Source organism: Tiliqua scincoides, chromosome 5 (genome assembly GCF_035046505.1).
Source record: "Tiliqua scincoides isolate rTilSci1 chromosome 5, rTilSci1.hap2, whole genome shotgun sequence".
Lineage (NCBI taxonomy): Eukaryota > Metazoa > Chordata > Lepidosauria > Squamata > Scincidae > Tiliqua > Tiliqua scincoides.
In genome coordinates this window covers 113,748,688-113,755,936 of record NC_089825.1, presented here as the reverse complement: position 1 = coordinate 113,755,936, position 7,249 = coordinate 113,748,688, and positions in this window count along the sequence as shown.

The window sequence follows — 7,249 nt, the reverse complement described above, 5'->3', positions numbered from 1 at the left end:
TGTTCAGCCTGAAACCCTCACTGCTTGCTGGAAGGCAATATGGACTGAAGTTGTCCATGATTTTAGGGGCTTCCCCAATATTGATGAAGAGGTCAGGGCTATCATGGAGATTGCCAGGGAATTTGGTGGGGAAGGCTTCTCTGACATGGCAATTTCTGAGAAATTTCTGACAATTTCCCTCCAGATTTATCTGGGCATTAAAAAGAATCAGGTCTCCAATGACTGAATAATAGCATCTGACTGAACAGTAGAAGTCTTGCCGTAATAAGCTCAAAACCTTGAAAGATTTATATAGCTCCTTCTTTTCTTGCACACATGGACGCCTGTGTCAAATGTCCAGAAGATCAGTATCCCAACAAGGACCAAAATCAATGCATTCCCAAAGATGTCAGCTATCTCTCTCACAATGAAGCTTTAGGAATCACTTTGATGGTGTTAGCTAGCTCCTTATCACTCATCACAGTTTGTGTATTGGGAATCTTTTTCAAGCATCAGGACACTCCCATAGTCAAGGCCAACAACCGCAGCCTCACCTACACCCTCCTCATCTCCCTCCTCCTTTGCTTCCTCTGCTCCTTGCTCTTCATTGGAAGGCCAAGAAGAGTGACCTGCCTTCTCCGACAAACTGCTTTTGGCATTGTCTTTTCTGTAGCCCTTTCCAGTGTCTTGGCAAAAACCATCACTGTGGTTCTGGTTTTCATGGCCACCAAACCAGGATCCAGATTGAGGAAATGGGTGGGGAAAAGATTGTCCTATTCCATTGTCTTTTCATGCTCCTTTATTGAAGTGGGCATTTCTTTGCTTTGGGTAAGCACTTGCCCTCCATTCCCAGATACAGATATGCACTCATTGAATGAAGAAATCATTGTGGAGTGTAATGAGGGGTCAGCGACCATGTTTTATTGTGTCTTGGGCTACATGGGCTTCCTGGCCATTGTCAGCTTCACTGTAGCATTTCTTGCCAGGAAGTTGCCAGACCGTTTCAATGAAGCCAAGTTCATCACCTTCAGCATGTTGGTCTTTTGCAGTGTTTGGCTATCCTTTGTTCCAGCCTACCTGAGCACAAAAGGAAAATACATGGTTGCTGTGGAAATCTTCTCTATATTAGCCTCTACAGCTGGTTTGCTGGGATGCATTTTTCCCCCAAATGCTACATCATTATTTTAAGACCTGAGCTGAATAGTAGGAAACAGCTAATACTGAAAAATAATTAAAAACATGTTTGTCTCTGTTTGACTGCTATGGTATTCCTTGAAATGTTTTGTTATTAATTGAATAATATGCTGTGATATTGCTATAACATTGGCCATATGATATGATATTTATTATATTCTATGAAATTGCCATGATATTCCTTGAAAGGATCAATGGTGCCAAGGGATACCTGGCCCCAAACAGAGCTACAGTTCCTAATATTCATTGCTGGAAGTTATCAACATCAACTGGCTCAGAAATGACTACAAACAAACACTTTATGGCTATTTTCCATCTCATTTTTCTTTAATGTTTATGTGTTCAACCAGCTGCACCCAATTGGGAAGGAAATGTTAGGTTTCAGTGGGTCAGGTCCCCTTTCTGTATATTTTCTTTCTTTCAAAAAAAAAAGTTGACTCAAGAACTGGGAAGCATTTGTGCCTGAGGTCTCATAGATTATCCTAAGTAGTACTCTAGGCTTAGTTTGGGTCTGGGCTTAGTTTGGGTCCAGTTTTTCAAGCAGAGAACTGTACAGGAGCAGTGCTACAAGATTTAAGGTACAATCTTAACCAACTTTCCAGCAGTAAGGTAAGGGTAATGCAACTTCAAGGTAAGCGAACATACATTCCCTTACCTTGAGGAGGTCTCCGTGACTGCACAGATGCAGCCCACACCCCATTGGCACTGCTGTGTCAGTGCTGGAAAGTTGGTTAGGATTTGGGTCTTAGTTTGTTTGATGGGAAGAGACATAGCTCAATAGTAAGTTGTCTGCTTTTCATGCAGCTGGTCCCAAGTACAATCTCCAGAATCTCCAGGTAGGTTTGAGAAAAAAGAATCTTGGACAGTCTGTGTTGACAATACTAACCTAGATGGACATTGTCTGACTCAGGGTAAGGCCACTTCATATGGTCCCTAAGGAAATGTCTTTTTTTCTTTATTTATTTTGCCATGTGTACTTTTTTGTCAATTTTGCTGTTGTACATTGATGTCTAATTTAAAACAGTAACAATAATGGTTGTCAAAGATCTCGGTTAGCGCATGAGTTTGATCAGGATTTAGACTTTGTGAATAAAGGCTCTATGGAAATATTTGTAATCAGCATAAACATCAGAATTGTGAAAGTGCAGATAACCTGTCATTATGACTGTCAAAACCATGGCACTAAAAAAGATACATCTAGGCAGACAAAAATGAGAAAAAGAAGTTGAACGGGCATCTCTTGAAAATGAATTTTACCCATGCTTAGAAGGTTATTCTGGAGGAAACGAAAGAATAGTCAATAGGGGTTGATGACAACATGGAAAATCATAATGATGGATCAAATAAACGGTAAGACTTAATAGATTAGGCCCTTGCTGTTTTAACCTGTGCACATTGGCACCAGATTGGAACCTAGCTGATGAAAGTCACAAGGCTGATCATCTATGGGACTTCTTACATTTAGGAAACTGGTGCATATGTACATTGATGATGAAATTGTAACTTCTCCTCTGTTTATAAGCTAATTTGCAATAAAGCTTTGTCATGTCACTTCACTTAATGTGTGATTACTCCGACAAACCCCATCCAAGAGAGGAGGAAGGAAGGCTGGGTTGAAGCTCTTCTGTCTGAATGTGAATTTGTCCTTCTCATTTATTTGCCTCAAGAAAGCCTTCTCATTCATTACAGTCTTTCTCGAGATCTTTAACTGGCAAATGGAAGGAACAGAGAGCACCTCTCCGTTCCCTAGTTGTGACCCAAATCCATTGCTGGCTCCTACACATAGGACCGTTAAATGACTTCCAACTGCTTCCATGCCCACACGTGAAAGACGTGCACATGCACTGGCTTACAAAATGGAGCAAACAACACTCCCCTTAAACCAGTTAAAAATGAAAATTTGTGGAGGCAGAGAGAGTTTGGAGGTGGGGTGTCAGGCTGCCTGGTCACACCACCACCATAAGATGCCTCAAGTGCTCTGGAAGTGTGACTGTGTCATGTAAACTGGTGGGGGATAGGATTGGGATATTTTTGTCGTTAATGACTTTCAGGACAATCCCATCCTTTTCTCTGCCGTAGCATGTAGTCACACCAAAACAGGTTACACTGTATGCTGTGGTGGGGGGCCTGATTCGGAGGCTTGGGAGAGATATGGGAGATATGGGAAAATATTTCCCCTTAGGTCCCCATAAGTCTCCCGGTTGCCAGTGTCTTGGACCTGCGCCAGCTGTTTAGAGGCAAGTCAGGAGGCAAGAAAGGGGATAGCATACTGGTGCAGGTCATGCACTCCAGGACACAGCCCCATCTGCAGTGACATGCTTCCTCCTCTCCCCAGGCTCTGCTCTGTTCCACTCCCCCCACCAGCTTACCTGCACTCCCATATAGAGACAGGTTCTGAAAAGGCTGGCAACCTTCAGTCTCAGAAGACTATGGTAGAAGCCTACAGCACCCAGTATTCCCAGGCAGTCTCCCATCCAAGTATTAACCAGGCCTGACCCTGCTTAGCTTCCGAGATCAGACAAGATCTGTACTACACCATAAGGACTTTGTGAAGTCACGTCTAGCAATAATTTTTCACAGCCATCCTGATAAGATTCAGTCATTTGTTTATTTGAAGTCAGGTACTCCTACTCCTATATGTGTCCCCCAGTCAATGATGACACACCAAAATGGCTCGCAGTGCATTTCTGTGCACCCCATCCTGTGGGGTGGTAGTTCAGGAGATCTCTGGGTAAGAGTAAGGCTTTGTGGCACGAATGGGTCTACTCATACCTGCACTAATGAAAATTGTTGTTGCGGGTCTGTGTGGACCAGGACTATGGGATCAGGTCTGGGAAGAGACAGGGTTGAGCAGTGAGGTGGCTAAGTTTGCAGACGACACCAAACTTTTCCGAGTGGTGAAGACCAGAAGTGATTGTGAGGAGCTCCAGAAGGATCTCTCCAGAGTGGCAGAATGGGCAGCAAAATGGCAGATGCGCTTCAATGTCAGTAAGTGTAAAGTCATGCACATCGGGGCAAAAAAAATCAAAACTTTAGATATAGGCTGATGGGTTCTGAGCTGTCTGTGACAGATCAGGAGAGAGATCTTGGGGTGGTGGTGGACAGGTCGATGAAAGTGTCGACCCAATGTGCAGCGGCAGTGAAGAAGGCCAATTCTATGCTTGGGATCATTAGGAAGGGTATTGAGAACAAAACGGCTAATATTATAATGCCGTTGTACAAATCTATGGTAAGGCCACACCTGGAGTATTGTGTCCAGTTCTGGTCGCCACATCTCAAAAAAGACATAGTGGAAATGGAAAAGGTGCAAAAGAGAGCGACTAAGATGATTACGGGGCTGGGGCACCTTCCTTATGAGGAAAGGCTATGGCGTTTGGGCCTCTTCAGCCTAGAAAAGAGACGCCTGAGGGGGGACATGATTGAGACATACAAAATTATGCAGGGGATGGACAGAGTGGATAGGGAGATGCTCTTTACACTCTCACATAATACCAGAACCAGGGGACATCCACTAAAGTTGTAATCCACCACCTGGGGCATTTGGTGGGCCGCTGTGAGATACAGGAAGCTGGACTAGATGGGCCTATGGCCTGATCCAGTGGGGCTGTTCTTATGTTCTTATGTTCTTATGACTTATGGCTCCACCTCCCCTCTGGCTCCACTACTGCCCTCCCACCAGCATTCTATATTTCGCCTTCGAAAAACAGATGAATATGTTACAGCATTCAAAAAAGCAGTCCAGGACTCTCCTACCCTTCTGACTTGAGACCATTCCTTCGGGGCACGGAGCACAGTCATAGCAGCAAAAATTCTCTCCCTCCTTCTTTTCCCTTCTGTATCCAGGATAGCAGTAGTTGTTGCAGACAGAAGGGGGCAGCCCCTAAGCAGGAAGAGAGATAAGCTTCTAAATACTCAGATATCCAGTAGCTCTTCCACACATCATTTATGCATTTGATTATTAAGCACAAGACACCTTCACAGATTGCAGTGTACTAAAGAGACCTACTTACCACTCATCATTACAAGCCATCATGCTTAATATTTTCTCTATCGTTCCATAGTACAGCATGGCTGTAATATCCACCCATGCTCAAGTCATCTACCCATGCACGTCATTCATACATCATCTCCCAGCCTAACCTACTACAGTTAGTTCCTGTGATGATAACATAACACAGCCTTGCTACACTACCTCGTATTCATGAAAATAAATGTACACCAGGAGTGGCCTCAGAGGCACTGCCCAAGGAGAAGGATCTCTCTAGACTGGCAGAATGGGCAGCAAAATGGCAGATGCGTTTCAATGTAAGTTCAGGTTGAGACTCATTATTCGCAAGGGTTTCGTTCTTGAGACCTCCGCGATTAAAAAAATTCACGTAGATCTAAACCGGAACCGGAAATGATTTTTTGTGTGTGTGGTAATTTTAAGTACATTCGTAAGTTATGTAAATAACATTAGATTCTACCATTTGGATACGCAAATTAACTAAGACATACACAAATAGCACTGCAGCCCTAACCAACATTTGGGCAGCCTATAGAAATTTACATTTAAATAGAAACCACCCAGGACAAAGGAAGAGGACTACAGGCAAGTGTTTAAAATATGAACAGTTTAATTTTATAGGTACTGTACTGTAAATACTGTACCGTAACATGCCTCATTAAAGTATGCAAACTGTTGCTAAATTGTAAATACAATATCCTATGAACGTTAGTGCAGTACTGTACCACAATTAATCACTGTAATAAATACCTGTACAGGCATGGTAACTTACTATTTATTAACACAACTTATGAGGGCACTGTACTGTCTCAGTACTATAAAACAAACATCAACTTGCATAAACTTTTGTAAATGTCTTTTTTAAACTACTATTTACAGCTCTTTTAAGGTGCTCCACCTGCTATTCCTGCCAGTAACATGCACCTGGAAAATTCACAGTCTTGCCACTGGTTGCTGGTGTATTGCCATTGAATATGGAGGTTCTCTTAATTACTTCAATTGCAGGTGCTTTTCAGGTGGCTCAAGGATGTCAGGACCTGTGGAGGCTGATAGGTTAGGGGTTGTGGAGGTGGAGGCAGAGGGATGAGGAGCTGTGGAGGTGCAGGCTGTGGGCTGAGGCTGCACAACTGCAGGTTTTACTTGAGTGAAAAAACATTGTGATGGGAAGCTGCCTCTTCCTTTTCTTCTCCTCATTGAATAAATCCTGCAGTGGCTGCAAGCATGCTGTAATACCTCTGGTGATATGAGCAGCTCTCTCCAGAGAAGGATCAAAATCTTGAATCATGTCCTTCAGTAATTGGGCCTGCTGAAACACTGCTGCAAATTTTTCCAGTGTCCACATCTGTGGTTCAGCCTCATGCACATGTTCTGTGTCACCTTCATCCTCTTCATCTGTTGAGGAGCTCAGCAGGTCTGCCAGTTCCTCATTTGTCAGGACATCACCTTGCTCCTGAATGTGCTCCTCTACGTCTTCCTCTTACTTACTTACTTACTTACTTACCCAGTTGGTAACATCAAAACCGACCATTAATTCTCTGTTTTCATTAAAACGCACTGTGTCCCCAGCACTGTTGTTGAATGTGATGCTCTTTAGAAAGTGATGGAGCTTGGTTGAAAATGAAAATGAGGGAGAAGAAGGACAAGGAGTTGACTTGCAATTTTTGACAAGGTGCATTACAAAGATCTGATTTATAAGCTCCTGTTCTTGTTACAGAATGTATCTGATTGAGGGTTTTATCCTAAGAAGGCAACTGTCGGCTAAGGACCCTTGAAATAAATGAGACACGTTTTCGTCAATATTAACTTTAAATGTGATCTGTGTCTAAACAAATTTCCTGGAATGGGATGGTTCAGATGAATTGTTTCCCTGCAATTTGTAGAAGGGGAAAGGGACCCTGGAGAGAGAGAGAGAGAGCAACTCATCCTCATTAAGGGCATTATTTGCATGAGAGGACCTGAAAAGTAGTTTCTGATCTGGCTCATAGAATACCGGTAGTTACCTGCCATGGCTCCACATTCTCCACTTCTACTCTCCCTCCTTTTACCAATGCTCTGGATTTGGTTCTAGAG